We start from the raw sequence: 17,277 nt of genomic DNA, 5'->3' as shown, positions 1-17,277 counted from the left end.
GCTCCTTGCATAAACAGAGGTACCCCTGATCTTTCTATTGCTGCAGTAAGTTTGTGAACAAAACTAGAAAAAGGTTCCTCTGGACCTTGTCTAATGTTCATATAGATGGTAATTCCCCTTGTTCTGGTAACCTTATCATATCAACAGGAGCTAACCGCATTGCCTCTATACTACATCTGGCCCCATAGAGCTTGAGTCTCAGGTGTGGCAAATCAACCAATCCCCATAAACTGTTCCAATATAATCCCAGAAGCAGATCATCCTGCGGTCTCTGAATAAGTGCAGCACCTTGAAAAAGGCCTTGGAAATGAGCCTGCCATAGCATAAATTGTGAGCTGTCATAATTAGTTTTAAAACATTTTTTATATCCTCTTGCAACAATAACCCTGATCCCCAAATTTAATTAAGCACTTGTTTTGTTGGTTCCTCATGCATGCCAGCTTCATTAACTGTACTACAAAGCTGCATTAAACAATTTCCAATCTAAAGGAGTTATTGTTGTTTCCATTCTATTTTCCCCAGTATGGGTAAATGCAACTGGAAATGCTTGCTGTGTTGCACATGGGCTCCTGTAATTTGCCACATAATCCCTTTCTCCATCGCTATTGCTTCCTTCATAATCTCTCCCCATTCCACTTTACCCTTGATTTTACCTCTGCCTTTTGGCACCTTATTATCATGGTAATGTGCCGCTTTCCTTTTGTTAACTCAGCTGTCTCCTTTGAAGGCAACTCCTCCTGCTGTGATAGCAGTGGGGGGGGGGGGGGTGGGGGGGGCAGAGGGCACTGCTTCAGAGGCAGACTTAGGAGGTAATAAAACTTGTTGTGTAGTCAGTGCTTGAGGAAGATTGTCTCCTCCAAAATATACATCCCTGGCTGTGCAGCAGGGGGTTTATTTTGTCTTGTGATGGACAGCATAGTGGACAGTTTGCCATCCAAGTGCATAGAGGCAACAGCAGCAATATTTTTCTCTGCCTTATATGCCTCTAAGCAATTATGACCCACTAGGGTTGAGACAACTGTTTTTGCTACCTTATCCTTATCAATAACTGCTCTATACAACAATCTCCTAGATTTTGCCACTCCTCAATTTTGAAAAGTCATCTAGGTTGGTAAAAAGCCCTGTTCTTTAGCATAGTCTAACACCTTGGGCAAATTTTTATTAAGATCAAGTTCTACCTTTCGCTTTTCTAAAAAGCATTTAAATAAATGATATGACGCTTGCTTATCCATATCCCTCCCTTTCTTACAAAAGAAGGAAAGGGGCAGTCCAGCAATCTAAGCCGATTGCCTGCTAACGTGCGCGCATGGCAGCCTTTGATCGGCGGCGTAACCGGGATGGCGAGCTTCCTTTAGCAGGAGCGTCTCAGGCACGGGATTTGTTATTGTGCCAGCATACAGAGATCCTTGCCCTCCAAGCGCTGCTACTTGGTGCTTGCCAGCTCGCTTACCTCCGGCGGTGGGTCAGTGCAGAGTGGCAGAGCTTCAAGGTCCCTGTTCTGGATGCCACTTGTGGAGAAGCTTCGGCGAGGAAAATATGCAACCAATCAGTGTGATTGATAAAGCATAGTTCAATTTATTGAAGACACCATCTCATTATAACCCAAAATATAATGGCTTTAAGCATATTTGGCATAATTTCAATTTGTTTTAGGTACATATCTTCCTCCTACTATTGGCTCTTGCAAGGGTGAGAACCACCCTTATACTTTTTAGCTAAGTCTATATACGTGCTTTTTAAGAGCAAACCTACTGCACCTATCCTCTATATAGCAACAAACTAACCATCTCTTCCTTCTCTCATATATTCTATCTGCAGTAGTATCAATTTTATGAATAGGCTGCTATAGCCTGACCTTTTTAATACGTGCAGTTTAGCAGCTAGATTGTTGCACTGAACCCTCAGACAAGCCATTTTCATGGCCTGCTAATAAGGCCTCAGCTGAGCCATGTCCATTGGTTGCTAACCAAGCATCAACACTTTATTAAATACTTCTCATTATTTCTTTCAGCCAACTCTGACCCTTTCCTCATGTGGAGCTCCACACAGCACTGACTTCTTCTCTCCTCTCTCTAAGTTTCCTTCTGCAAGACAGGTTGACCCCAACCTGTCCCCTATGCTGACACCTAACCCTGTATGCCCCTCACACAGCATCTTACCTTGTCTGTCCCTTACACAACAACATGCCCATTCCTCCTCACAGCACAGCCTGCAGACTCCATCCCAAACTGCAGCCATCTCTAGGTCTCAAGCTCTAACTGCATCAGTAACTTACCCTTAACTAGTTAGCCCACACTTTTAGAATACCCATCCTCATTGGGCAGGCAAGGCTGTTTTCATTTCCCAGCAATCAGTACAGCTGTAATTCATTGGGAAATATTGCCTTCTGTACTATCCCTACAAACTATTCTCCCACATTGGACACATCAGACACTGCTTTGCCATGGCACAGAGCTGAGGAGAAATTGTGATGTTTATGGAATTATATCATTGTTACTTTTTTTTTTTTGTTGGCCATGAATAGAAACCTATCTATGCTTCTGAGTCTTACCAGTTCCTGACCCCCAAAGAACACAAACCTGATGAGTTGTGGTTCCCACTGCAGGGGTGGCACTTGCACCTCCCTCCATCCCCAGAGCAAAGCTCCCCTGTCCCAGAAAGTGCCTGGCACTGCAGGGATGAAGGAAACAGGACAGGCTGTGGGGATCAGGGGCAGGGCACAGTCAGGGATTTGGGGTGGCTGTGAGCCCAGGGCAGGAGCCAGCCCTTGGCCTTGGGGAGCCTCATCCCATTGTCCTGGGCCCATGGCTCCAGCCTGTGCAGATCCCTCTGCAGAGCTTCCTGCCCTGCAGCACAGCCACACTCCCAGCCAGCCTGGGCTCACCTGGCATCTGACTGAGGGTGCCCTCGATGGCCTCGTCCAGATCAGCAAGAAAGAGATTGAACTGCCCTGGCCCCAATCCTGAACCCTGGGAACACCCCTGGATGTGGCTCCATTGGCCAGCACTCCTTGGGCCTGGCATCCAGTCAGATTTCTACTCAGGGAAGAGATGCAGTAAAACGTGTTGGATCAAGGTATTGTGAGCCCAGAATATTGGCATTAGTGCAGCTGTAGCTGTGCACAAGAGAGCTCTTCAGCCACTTTCTCTCCTTTCCTTCCTCTGGGCATTGGAGGCAGCTCGTGACTTCAGTGTGGGGCTCGTGTGCAAAGAGCAAATCTGGGCAGAATCGGGGCAGGGAGGCTTTGGGGCATCCTGGGATCTGTGCTGGGCACAGGATGTGTTTTCCATTGCTCTGAGACTGTCTGCTGTGGAAAGGGGATGTAATATTCAGTAGAGGAATGATTTTTGTTTTTTATGGAGCTGTGCCTTCCCTTGGTTTGTTTGCTCACAATAAATGAACATTCTTCTGTATCTTGAGCAGTTTCTTCTGCAAGGAAAGCAGGTCGGAGTTGGTGCCATGGAGCTGAAAGCTGCAGGCACAGACTGGAGTGGAGAAAGCTCAGATTTGCACAAGGCTGCTCTGAGTGTCAGGGGTTGGATAAGGGAAATGGTGAGGTGGGGGTAAGGATAAAGTGTGATTGATGGTCAGCCATAAAGCGTCTTGATTTTCATATCTATTCAGACTGCATTAGGAGGTGCTGGGGATCAATGTCAACTAGATATTGCTGATATCACTGTATAAACAGGAAAGAAATAAATGTGGAAAAGAAAAGATCTTCTCTCATTTTGTTCTTAAATGAAATACGTTACAAATGGAATGAAAGCTTAGACAAGTCCTGCCCTTGCTCAGGTTTCTGGCAGTAACTCTGTTTCAGGTAGCCTGCTGCCCAAATTGGTCTTTCACACAAGTTCTTTACCATGGTGGATTAGGTCTATTCTAAAATGAATTATTTACTGAATGGATTCAACATAAACAGACAAGAATCTTTAAATTGACTACTTACTGTACAGGATAAACAAAAGAAGTGCAGGTAGATACAAACACAGTGCACATTAAACTTACCTTTATTACAGCTAGTGAAGAAATAGCAGAGATCAGGAGTCAATGTAACTTAGCACCAAATTGATGAGGGAGTGCACATGGAGCCCTTTCACTCAGCTTCCAGAAAAGAAACCACGAAGATGCATCCAGAACTGGGAGAGAAGCCCTGCCTGTTTGCAGGGACTATGCAGAAGACTTCTGCTTTGTGAAAATTTTGTGTGGCTTTTATTGTTTGTAAAATGAAGTGTGTGTCACTCAGGAATTCAAGGTTTATCTCCCTTCAGCTGCTCTCAGAGCAAGATGCTCATGGTCAGCTGGGAATTCCACCTGCCTGGCACCAAAGAGAACTCAGGACAAGACTGATGTCCAGCCTGGGTTATCTCAGCAATTCCTGAGAGGGGGAAGATGCCCTGAGTTATGGCCTAGCTGATGGACAGAACAGATGAGCTCTGCTGAGCCATAGAGGAAGTCCTGCTGCAGGAACCTCATGCAGCCAAGGTTGCGTTGTGACATTGTGATGCCTCATGGAACCAAGGGTCCATTGTGACATTGTGATGCCTCATGGAACCAAGGAGACCATGGTGGCACCAATGAACCTCATGGAACCAGGGGTCCATTGTGACAGATCAAGGCCTCATGGAACCAAAAAGAGCATTGTGAGACCGTGGGGCCCCATGGACCCAAATCTCCAGTGTGACAGCCCAGAACCTCATGGAACCAAGGAGCCTTTCTGACACTGCAAAGCCTCAGGGAACCAAGGAGTGAAAAGGTGTCAAACATTGCTTTCAGGGCTCTGCCTTGGGGATGAGGATTTTCCTTGGTGGCACCTTGTGCCTGTATGCAGTGTGGAACCTTAAAAAATTTGGATTGCTTAAAAAAAAATTGAAACCCCCTCTTTGTCTGAGTGTTGTCAGTTCTCAGAAAGTCAGTGTAGAAAGAAAAAAGTAAAGAATTTTTGAAAACTGAAGCACCTAGAGGCATTGAGCTCTATTGAATGTTGTTACTGACGAAGTCCCTCAAGAGACTAATTAAAGAAGGTAACTGGAGGCCATGTTTGCGCAAAGTTCTCAGAGACTCCAAGGCAAAAGCAAAACCCAAAGCCCTTTGAAAAACCTGCAGTCCCTGGGAGCATGAAGGAGATCCCAGGGCCATTCCTGACCAAGGCTCCCCAGGGACTGGTCCCAGCAGATCCCTGAGGCCACTGGGATGTGGGGGGATGCAGAGGGCAGGACAAGGGGTGACAATGCCCAGCCTTGCTGGGGCTGTGCCAGGAGCCCCCAGTGGCTCAGGACAAGGTGTCTCCTCAGAGCCCTTGGTGGCACAGACCCTGCTGTGCCCCAGGGCACCAAGGCTTGGCTTCCCTTTGTCCCCATCTGTCATCTCTGCCTCCAGTTCTCTGCTCTGATTGAGGCTTGGGGACACTTTCCCAGTTGTGTCCCTCACTGGGACCCATTAAAACTTTAAGGGACTTTGGAGTTTGATTCTCATTTGGAGTTCTTGAGAGGTTTCCTAAGAAACCATGGCTCTGCCTTGATTTCCCTCTGGTCTGGTGTAGTTCATTAGGAATATTTCCTATAATAGTTATGGAAAAACACTTCAAAGTGTTTCTTAAAAATATCCATTCGTATTTTAAAGGATGGATTTTATTACTGTTCTCTTTAAGCAGAGGTGACTGCAGCATTCTGTGATTGATATTGATCCAGAGTTTCTCCTCAGGAGGTCTGGCCTGCTCAGAGAAGCTGTGCCTTGAGGTCTGAGCCTGTGTGGGCAACCTTGCTCCACATTCCCCAGCCCCATCCTGTCTGTCCTCACTCACCTGGGACCTGCTGTGCTTGGAGAACTGCCTCCACACCAGCAAACAGGGTTTTCTCCCCTTTGTTTTACTTTTGAAGCAATCTAAAACACCTTATTTTCCTCTGTGAAAACAGACACACTTGTCAGGTATGTGCCAGCCCAAGGTGCCACCAAGGAGGTTCAGGCCGGGGACTGGGGCCTCAGGGGTGGTGCCTGGAGTCGGCGCCATTTTTTCCTTTCTGCCTCTAACTCCCAGCATGCCTTGCAGCCCCATAGAGCCCCATTGGAGCCGGGACTACAATACCCATCCTGCCCTGCGCTCCACAGAACCCCGGTATCCCCCCTGTATGTCCAATAGATGTCCTCCAGAAACTCCAAGGATCCCTAAGTGTCCCCTCAGTGCCCATTTGCGTACCCCAAAAACGTCCCAGAATCCCCTGAATGATCCCAAGCCCACAGATGCCAGTTACAGCCACTTCTGGGAATTCATCTGCTGCTATCCCCCGTGTGCTCAGAGCACCTTATAACACAGTCCCGTGCCTAAAACTCCTGCTGTGCCCTGTGCCCTACAGTGCCTGGTTAGAGCTTTCCAAGCTCCCCCAAGTGCTCCCGAACTGTAAACATTCCTCCCTGAGAACCTGAAGTTGCTGTTCAGAGGCAAAAGTGTCCCCCAAGTGCCCTCCCAGTGCTCGTAAACACTCCGTTAGAATCACTTCCGGGACTACAGCTCCCATCATGCTTTGTGGTGCCATAGAGTGCTATTCAAGCAATGACTTCATCTCCCATCATGCCCCGCGCTCCTCCAAGAGACATTGCAGCTGCACCTGGAATAACCATGATGCTCTGTGGCCCCATTAAACTGTATTATACCTACTCCTACAATTCCCATCATGCCCTGCACCCCGAAGAACCCCCTTACAGACCCCCATGAGCCACTTCAAAGCCCAGACTTTCCCTTACGGTCCCTAAGTTCATATTTAGTGCCCACTCAATGCCCCCAAGTGTCCTCCTGTCCCTCAAAATTCTTCCCCCAGACCCAAAACTGCCCCAAATGTGCCCCAGAAATGTCTCCCTGGACCCCGAAGTTCCCACCCTGAACCTGTCTGAAAAAAGAGATATAAAAAAGATTAAAAAAATAACTAAAACATTATGAATTCTCATAAAAAGGGAGAAATAAATTATCAAGAGAGCTTAATTAATGAAGGGAATTGTATTACATAAAAGCAATGACCAATAATTTTTTTGGTTGCTAATAATATATTTTTATTACAAATATAAAAATTTGATCTAAAAATATAGAATAACAGTATTACAAATAAGGAAAATCAATTTTAATTTTAAAATTAAATAACATTTTTATTACAAAGAGAAATAATGAGGTTTTTAATATTTTGGGTTGTCAGCACCAGGTGGGAGACATCATGATATGGTGATGATGGGGGTGAGGAGCAGGTTGTCCAAACAGAGTCAGCCTGCAAAGGGGCTCATTCTTCAATGTGCCCAGACCTCCTAAGAAGACATTCTGCATCAAGGTCACTTGGGAAATGCTTCTATCACTTCGCCTCTGAACAGAAAAATTGAAAAACATTCCCTTGAGTAAAGTAATGATGCACTTTCAAATCTTTCTTCTTAGGAAAACTCCAAAATGTCTCAGAGCATCTACACAAGCCCTGGAGACTTGAAGACAATTGAAGAAATACAAAGAGCTCCTGGAATCTTTCTGTATTTTAATGATCCCCAAAATTGTTATGAATGGAGTCTTTGGTTGTACAATTAATCAAAAAACAAATATATATTTAGCAGTAATTTATTAATAATAGCAGTATTTGTTTATAAACAAATACAATCAAAGTATATTTGTTATGTATATTTAAATAATTACAAAATTTGGCAGTGAGTATTTTAGTGTAATTGAGGTTGGGTTCAAATACAGCATAAGCAAAACCAACCAGGGGTACGGGGAGGGCCCTTCCTCTCACACCATGCCAACTGAAGCAAGCTAAAATTTCATTTACATAGTTTACTAATGCATATTAATACAGAATGTTCTGGAAATTTTCTCCTAGATCCTATTCCTAAAATCTCCGTCACTATGTAGTGTTGCTCATGCTTCAACAACGGTGGGGGGGTCTCTCCTCTTTTCAGGGATCTTGTTTCTGGTGAAGACTCTGGGTCTTCCTCAGGGTTCATTGTGTGGCCTCTCAGGTAGCGCAGGTGCTCTGAGATTAGAGTTATATAATTAAGCCTATGTTCCCATAACAAGCCAAGTGTCTAATGCTTGGAATTATCCCAATTTGGCTCAATTCAAGGTCAAAAGTTTTATTTCTAGATGCTGTTCTTAGACCTATACTCTTATTATCTCCACTCCCACTGGACATCTGGAGAATGATACCATCTGCTTTGTTTAACCTTCCTTTATCTTTTATGCATTGGAAGAATTAAGTACAATTTTTCTATTCATACAAAACAACAATTTTGCTAATATAATTACAATTTAATTAGCAGGAATCATATTTATAACAGGACAGATTTGGAGCTGAGTCCATGAGCCCCAGGCACTGAGACAAGGTTAAAGAAGCTGCTCAAGGAGTCAGAAGCAAAACTCCAAGTCCCTTTGGAGCATCAGTGGCCCCACTGAGGGCAGGGACTGCCAAAGGCTCCTCAGGGACTGGTGAGAGCAGATCCTTGAGGGCAGGATTGCAGGAGCCCAAGGCTGTGGGCAGGAACTGCAATGCTGAGCAAGGCCTGGGCTGGTTGGAGGCAGCAGAAAGGCCAAGGGCTGAGCCCAGGCCTGGCCCAGCAGGGCCTGTCCCTCACAGGTGGCTCGGGGCTGTTCCTGGGGCACTGGGATGGGAGGGGCAGCAAGGACAAATGGCATCACCCTGCAAGCCCTGCCAGCCTGCTCAGGGAGAGCCGAGGCAGCAGCAAAGTGCAGCCCCTGCAACGAAAGTTCCTCCTGTGGGGCTCCAGAGACGCTGCCCAGCCCAGGGCACAAAGGCCTGGGTGCCTGTGGCCCTGCCAGCCCTGCCCAGCCCTTGGCCATCTCTCCTGCAGCCTGTGCCCCTGTGCGTGCTGCTCCTCTGCCCTGGCTGGCTGCACACGCCCATCTCGCTGTCCCCCCAGCATTTCTCAGCTCAGCATTGCTGTGCCCTCCCTGGGCTCCCTGCACCCAGCACTGCCGGCTCCTGGCAAACAGAGCCATGGCATGGCCCAGCCTCAGCTGGGACACCTGGGCCACCAACATTCTGCCCTGGCAGGGACTTTGCTGTTTCCTCAGCTCCAGACTGAACCTTCCAGGCTGCACTTTGGGGAGGTTTCCTTCTCTTCCCACTCCTGAGGGAAGCTCTGTCTCCTGCTGTTCACAAACAGAGAAGGGCTGGTGGGAGATGTGGTGGTCGGAGGTTGTTTGGGATAAAGAGACCATTAAATTATTGAGTTTTTAAATATTTTGTGAAAGAAGGAGGGCCATGAACAAAACTTCTACACTGGACTTAAAGAGAAACGACTTTGGCCTCTTCAGGATGCAGATTTGGGGATACCTGAATCAGGTAATGATTCCTTTTAAGGGAAAGAGCCTTTTCAAACAAAGGCATTCAGGAAAGATGAAAACACTTCAAGAAAGAAATTCTGATGGAGCAGGAGCAGCCTGGCCCTCTGCGCCAAAAGGTGAGCCAGTGAGGAAAAGGTCTGTCTGGGCATGGAGATTTTCCAGGAAGTAAGGGAAAAAGAAGGTGCATCAGCTTGGAAAGAGGAGCAGGCAACTCAGGAAGTATTTAAGGATGTTATTAGCTTAGGAACAAAGAAAAGTAGAGAGCTGAAAGTTCAGTTAGAACTTAACCTGATAGCTTCTGTGAAAAAATAATGAAAAACTGTTTTATAATAAAAATAATAACAAAAGAAGGAACAAGGATAACCTCAGCTCTTGATTGGATCCAGTGGGGAATGTTGTAAATAAAGATATTGAAGGTGTTGAGGTACGTAATACCTTTGTTGCCTCAGTTTTCAACAAGAGGACAGATTGTCCTCAGGACAAGTGTTTTCCTGAGCCAGTAGATGAGGACAGGGATCAGAACAGACCCCCTGTAAACCAGGAGGAATCAGCTGGGGACCTGCTGAGCTACTCAGATGCTCACAGGTGTCTCTGGCACCAGATGGGATCCATTCTAGGGAGATGAGGGAACTGGTGGATGAGCTCCCCAAGCTGCTCTCCATCATTTACCATCAGTCCTGCCTCATTAAGGAGGTCCCAGAGGACTGGAGGTGCCAATGTGAGCCCATCCCCAAGAAGGGCTGGAAGGAGGATCTGGGGAACTCCAGGCCTGTCAGCCTGACCTCTGTGCCCAGCAAGGTGATGGAACAGATCACCCTGAGAGCTATCACAGTGCACCTACAGGATGGCTGAGGGATCAGAGCCAGCCAGTGTGGATTTCAATATCTGCATTGATGATCTGGATGAGGGCATTGAGTGCACCATCAGCAAATGTGCAGATGGCACCAAGCTGGGTGTGAGTGTGGATCTGCTGGAGAGTAGGAGGGTCTGCAAAGTGACCTGGACAGGCTGGATCCAGGGCCCAAATCCACCAAGGTGAGGTTTAACAAGACCAGGTGCAGGGTCCTCCACTTTGGCCACAACAACCCCTGCAGTGCTCCAGGCTGGGGACAGAGTGGCTGGGCAGTGGCCAGGCAGGAAGGGACCTGGGGATATGGACATGAGCCAGCAGTGTGTCGAGGTGGCCAAGAGGCCAATGGCTCCTGGCCTGGATCAGAAACTGTGTGGCCAGCAGGACCAGGGCAGTGATTTTTCCCCTGTGCTCAACAGTGGTTGGGCAGCACCTCGAGTGTTGTGTCCACTTCTGGGCTTCTGAATTTCATAAGGACATGGAGGGGCTGGAGCATGTGCAGAGCAGGGTAACAAGGCTGGTTAGGGGTCTGGAACACAAGTGCTATGAGGAGCAGCTGAGGGAGCTGGGGATGTTTATCCTGGAGATAATTAGACTGAGGGGTGACTTTATCACTCTCTACAACTTCCTGAAAGGTGGTTGTGACCAGGTGGGGGTTGGTCTTTTTCACCAGGCAATGGCTGTCAGAATGAGAGGACTGTTATAAGCTGTGCCAAGGGAAATATAGGTTGGATATTAGGAAAAATTTTTTACAGAAAGAGTGATAAAATACTGGATTATCTGCACAGGGGTTGGTGGAGACACCATCCCTGGATGTGTTTAAAAAAAGATGGGATATGACACTCGTTGCCATATTAAAATTTTAGTCAGGGGTTGGATTTGATGATCTTGTTCTTCTAACCTAATGAATCTGTGATTCTGTGAATTCTCAGAGTCTTTCAGCTGAAGTCTCTGTCCCTGTCCTTTTCCTGGGTTTCTGTTGCAGATGGAAGCAGCTGATGCCATTCTCACCTTTAACCCCTAATTTGAATGCAGACAGATGTTCCCAGGTGTGATAAGCAGGTGTTGCTCAATGTTTATGTGGAATTTTTGTATCCTCATGGCACCAAGGACACCCTTATGGAACTGTGTAACCTCATGGAATCAAAAAGCCATTTAGAAATTGGGGTGGGAAGGTACCAAGGAGATCACTGAGATACTGCAGATCCAAGGAGACCATGGTGACTCCACGGAAACTCATGGATCTATGGGTATTGTGACACAGCAGGGCCTTGTGGCTCTACCAAACCTCATGGAACGAAGGTGACATTTTGGGACTGCAGAACCTTATGGAACCAAGGGGACCACAGTGACACTGTGGAGCCTCACTGACCAATGGTGCATTGTGACACTGCAGGGCAGTATGGAATCATGGAGACAACTGTGACATTACACAGTGCCATGAAACCAAGGAACCAAGGAGACCATTGTGACACTCCAAGACTCCATGGAACTAAGGATTCATGTAACAGTGTGGGACACATGGAACTGAGGGTCCATTGTCACACTGGGGACTCATGGAATTATAGAGACCTTTGTGACACTGCAGGGCTTCATGGAATGAAGGGACAGTTGTGACACTGTGGGGCCTCATGGAACCAAGGAGAGCATTGTGACACTGTAGGGTACCGTGGAACAAGGAGGCAACTGTGACACTGTGGGGCTTTGTGGAACCCAGGTGGTGATGTGACACTTGCTTGGCCTTATGGAACCAAAGAGAACATTGTGACACTGAAACTAATGGGATTGTTGCAAATGATACAAATTTTAGAGGTTTTTTAATGTAACTTCAGTCAGGGGTGTGTTTGCCTTTGCCCAGGAGGAGGGGAATTGAAGTTTCTCTTCAAAAAACTGTTCCTTGAGGATGGGTGAGGCCTGATAAGTTCAACATCTACAGACTGGGAGTAACCCAGAAGATACGCAAGAGGTAAATGACCATTAAAGAAAATAACCCCCAGTGTGGTTGAAGACACCTGGTCTGGGAAAAGATTGGTAAGACAATCAAAGAATGAGGGCTTAATTCACATCAAAGGCAAAGGGATCAGTAGCCAACAGGAGATCAAATACTAAGAACTGTGCAATTTAGATAAATTAATTTCTTCAATGAAGCGTTTTTGGGCAATCCCGGCCTCCAATTCTCTCCTCCAAGGAGTCCATGAGGATCCTGGGGTGGGAATAGACCTCAGTGGGACCCATTAATGTTTTGAGAAATTTGGTTTTTTCTTATGACTTGGACTCCTGGAAAGGTTTGTGCAATCTCCTCTCACATCCTGATGTTCCAGGGCTCAGCACCAAATGTACCACGGGGCTCATTGGGATCAAGCAAGTCCTTACAAACCATGGCTCTGCCTTGATTTCCTTTTGCTCTGGTGCCATTCATCAGGAAGGCTTCCTACTATCATTATGGAGAAATAATTCAAACATCTTCTTAACTCTTTAATAATTTATTATTATTTTAAAGGGTGTGTTTTATTACTGTTCTCTTTAGAGCAGAGGAGATTGCAGCATTCTGTGATTGATATTGATCCAGGGTCTCTCCTCAGGAGGTCTGGCCTGCTCAGAGAAGCTGTGCCTTGAGGTCTGACCCAGTGTGGACAACCTTATTGCACATTCTCCAGCTTCATCCTGTCATCACTCACCTGGAACCTGCTTTGCTTGGAGAACTGGCTAGACTCAGGAAAAAGGGGTTTTCCTGGTTCTTTTGAAGCAATCTGAAACTCCTAACTTTCCCCACTGAAAACAGACACACTATTCAGGTGTGGAGTTTCCCCTTCCCCAAGGCTGAACTCTGCAAGGAATGTTTGAGACCTTTGCGCTCCTTGACTCCCTGAGGCCTTGCAGTGTTACAAAGGCCCCTTGGTACAAAGAGGTTCCGTGCTGTCACAATGAAGATTTGGATCCATGGGGTCCCACGGGGTCACAATGCTCTTTTAGGTTCCATGAGGCCTTGATCTGTCACAATGGACCCTTGGTTCCATGAGGTTCATTGGTGTCACCATGGTCTCCTTGGTTCCATGAGGCATCACAATGTCACAACACACCCTTGGTTCCATGAGGTTCCTGCAGCAGGACTTCCCCTATGGCCCAGCAGAGCTCATCTGTTCTGTCTATCAGCTGGGCCATAACTCAGGGCATCTTCCCACTCTCAGGAATTGCTGAGATAACCCAGGCTGAACATCTGTCCTGTCCTGAGTTCTCTCTGGCGCCAGGGAGGTGGGATTCCCAGCTGACCATGAACAGCTTGCTTTGTCAGGAGACTGAAGGGAGATAATCAATTTGGTGGTAAGTTACATTGACTCCTAATCTGTGCTATTTCATCACGTGCTGTAGTATCAGTAACTTTATTGTGCACTGTGTTTGTATCTACCTGCACTTCTTTTGTTTATCCTGTGCAGTAAGTAGTCCATTTAAAGTCTCTTATCTGTTTTCAGTCAGTTCCGTAAATAATTCAATTTATAATACATCAAATCAGGCATTTTTAGGAACTTGTGGGCAACAGTCATTTGGGTTGCAGTTCGCCTGAAACAGAGCGACTGCCAGCCTGTGCTTTAGGAAAAACTTGTCTAAGCTTTCATTCCATTCAAAACATATTTCATTTTAAAATAAGAAGTGATAAGTTCTTTTTTACCCATTTATTCTTCTCCTGTTACAGATTAGTGTCAGCAATCTCAGTTGATGTTGATCCCCAACACCTCCTAATGTAGTCGGAACAGATACAAAAATCAAGACCCTTTATGACTGACCATCAATCACACTTTGTTCCAACCCCCACCCCACCATTTCCCCCATCCAAGCCCTGGAACTCAGAGCAGCCTTGTGCAAATCTGAGCTTCCTCCACTCCAGGCTGTGCCTGCAGCTTTCAGCTCCTTGGCACCAACTCCCACCTGCTTTCCTTGCAGAAGGAACTGCTCAAGACACAGAGGGATGTTCAATTATTGTAAGCAAACAAACCAAGGGAAGGCACAGCTCCATAAAAAACAAAAATCATTCCTCTGCTGGATATTAAATCCACTTTCACAGCAGACAGTCTCAGACTAATAGAAAACACATTCTGTGCCCAGCACAGATCCCAGGATGTCCCAAACCCTCCCTGCCCCGATTCTGCCCAGATTTGCTCTTTGCACACACGAGTTGCACACTGAAGTCATGAGCTCCCTCCATGCCCAGAGGAAGGAAAAGAGAGAAAGTGGCTGAAGAGCTCTCTTGTGCACAGCTACAGCTGCACTAATGCCAATATTCTGGGCTCACTTGAACTTGATCCAACAGCCTCTGCAGTATCCGTTCCCTGGATAAAAATCTGTCTGGATGGCTCTGTGTTCTCCATCAGCTCCTGGGTGGAACTGCCAGGCTGGCATGAGGAGCCCCTCAGCCTTCCCTGCTCCAGGCTGGACAAGCCCAGCTCCCTCAGTGTCTCCTCACAGCCAAAGGGCTCCAGCCCCACCTTGGAGGCCCTTCCCTCGCCCTACTCCAGCTGCCAGACATCATTCCTGCTCTGGGGAACCCAAACCAGGCCCCAGTGACCTGGGTAATCCACGTCCTTGATGTCCTGGTCACACAGCCCTGGCCCCTTTTCCCCGTGTCATGCTCTGGGGTTGATTTGTGGAACATCCTTGGGGGAGGCTGTGGCTCCAGGTGGAGCAGGGGTATACAGAGGGACAGGGGACCCTGCTGGGCATGAACAGCATTAGACTTGTCTGGGGAAACTGTGAGGGGGGCTGGGGCAGAGTGACCAACCCAGTGACCTCACACAGCCCAGGTGATGATGCAGAGACAGCCTATGATGTCGTAGCTGCTTGATGACCTCACAAAACCCACTCTGTGTTGTCATAGCCCACTCTGTGACCTCATGTTACCAGACGATAAATTGCCCACCCCATGTGAAACAATACAATGCTTGTTCTCCAAAACCACTGGCCTCTGGAAACCACACAATACCTGTTGTGTAAGAAGGGGAACTGGAATTCACCAGCCTCAGTGTCCTGCCAACTCAGCCAGGCTGACTGGAACATTGGGGGTCCACGACCACCAGGAAACACTAGAGAGACCCCCAGGACAGAAGAACACTCCCAAGGAAAGCTCTGTCTCCTGCTGTTCACAAACAGAGATAGGTTGGTGAGAGATGTGGTGGTCGGTGGCTTCCTGGGGTACAGTAACCATGAAATATTAGAGTTTTTATTATTCTGTGAAAGAAGTAGAGGCATCAACAAAAGTTCTACCCTGCAATAATGGAGAGAAGACTTTGGCTTATTGAGATGTAGATTTGTGCAGAGAGTGCCAAATTAGGTATTGAATTTTTTAAGGGATACCATCCTTAAAAAAAAAAAAGGCATCCAGGAATGATGGACACACTGCAAGAAAGAAATTTTGAAGGACAAGGAGCAGCCTGTCCCTGTGTGCCAAAAGTTAAAAAAATGACTGGCCTGGCTGCGCATGGAGCTTTTTCCAAGAACACAGGGGAAAAAGAGGTTGCATCATCTTTGGATAGAGGGGCAGGAAACTCAGGAAGGGTTTAAGGCTGTCGCTCGGACATGCAGAAAGAAAATTAGAGAGGTGAAAGCTCCATTAGGACTTAAACTGGCCACCTGTGAAGGATAACAAAAATTATTTTTTCAATACATTATTGGCAATAGTAAGGGTAAGGACAACCTACATTCCTTATTGCTTATTCCTTATCATATTTTCAAAAATAAAGCAAGTTGTCCTCAGGACAAATGTTCTGCTGAGCTGGTAGATGGGGCAGGGAGCAGAACAGACCCCTGTAATTCAAGAGAAAGCAGCTGCTGACCTAACAAACCATTCAGGTGCTCACAGGTCTCTATGAAGCATTCATATTTATACTAAGGGGATGAGGGAGCTGCTGGGAGGTGCTCGCCTGTCGCCGTACACGCTAGGAGTTGTGTATATTAATGACAAAGACTTTCCCAGCTATGAGGCCATAGAAGCATTTCAGTGAAAGTCGGAACCATATTTATAGTGTGGTTTGCAAGTCTTGAACAGGACAGGTGTCCATTGGAAAACAGAAGAAAACAAATCCTGTCACATAGCTTGAGTACTGTTTCTCAGTCAAAACCAGGCGCTAATCTTTATTATTAATTCCTTTCTGTTTTTCCCAAATGTATCATCCTGGGAAAGGCTCAGGCTGGAGCTGAGACACAGTCTGAGCATGGGAAAGGTTTCCCAGCATGAGAAACAGAAAAAGAGCTCCGAGCCTGAAAAGGCCTAGCAAATTTTGCCTGGGCCTTCAATGGTGTCCACATGCTCCATAATTTCTCATCAGACGTGGCTCACAAGGGAGGTTCTAAAAGACTGGAAATGCAAATGTGACTCTATTCCCAAGAAGAGCTGGAAGGAGAATTTGGGGAAATGCAGGCCTGTCAGCCTGACCTCATTACCCAGGTCCTTCACTTCAGACTGAATGACCCCTGCAGCACTTCAGGCTGGGGACAGAGTGGCTTGACAGTGGCTAGGCAGAAATGGACCTGGGGGCACTGATGGACAGCAGGCTGGACATGAGCCAGCAGTGTGCGCAGATGGCCAAGAAGGCCAAAGACTCCCGGCCTGGATCAGGAATGGTGTGGCCAGCAGGAGGAGGGCAGTGATTATTCACCTGTGCTCAGCACTGGTGAGGCAGCACCTCGAGTGCTGTGTCCACTTGTGAGCCCCCCAGTTTAGGAAGGACATGGAGGGGCTGGAGCAGAAAAGGGCAAAAAGGCTGGTGAGGGGTCTGGAACACAAGTCCTGTGAGGAGTTGGCTGAGGGGCTGAGGTTGTTTATCCCAGAGAAAAGGAAGCTCAGGAAGAGAAGGTGGTGTCAGAGCACAGGTTGGACTTCATGATCTCCAAGATCTTTTCCAGCCTGGCTCATTCTGTGATTCTCTGAAACGACCCCTGGAGCAGATGCAGGATGAGCCCTGGGCCTCCTCTTCAGAAGGTCCAGCAGCCCAGGTCCCTCAGCTTCTCCACACAGCCCCAAAGCCCATCCTGTCAGTCCTGCAGAGCCTCTCAAGCTCCTCCTCACTACCCAGAACAGGGAGTCCCACACCCAGACACACCAGCCCAG

The sequence above is a fragment of the Erithacus rubecula genome (genome assembly GCF_903797595.1).
Source record: "Erithacus rubecula genome assembly, contig: scaffold_411_arrow_ctg1, whole genome shotgun sequence".
Taxonomy (NCBI): Eukaryota; Metazoa; Chordata; class Aves; order Passeriformes; family Muscicapidae; genus Erithacus; species Erithacus rubecula.
The sequence above is the reverse complement of the archived record's forward strand: the minus strand, read 5'-3'. Positions refer to the sequence as shown.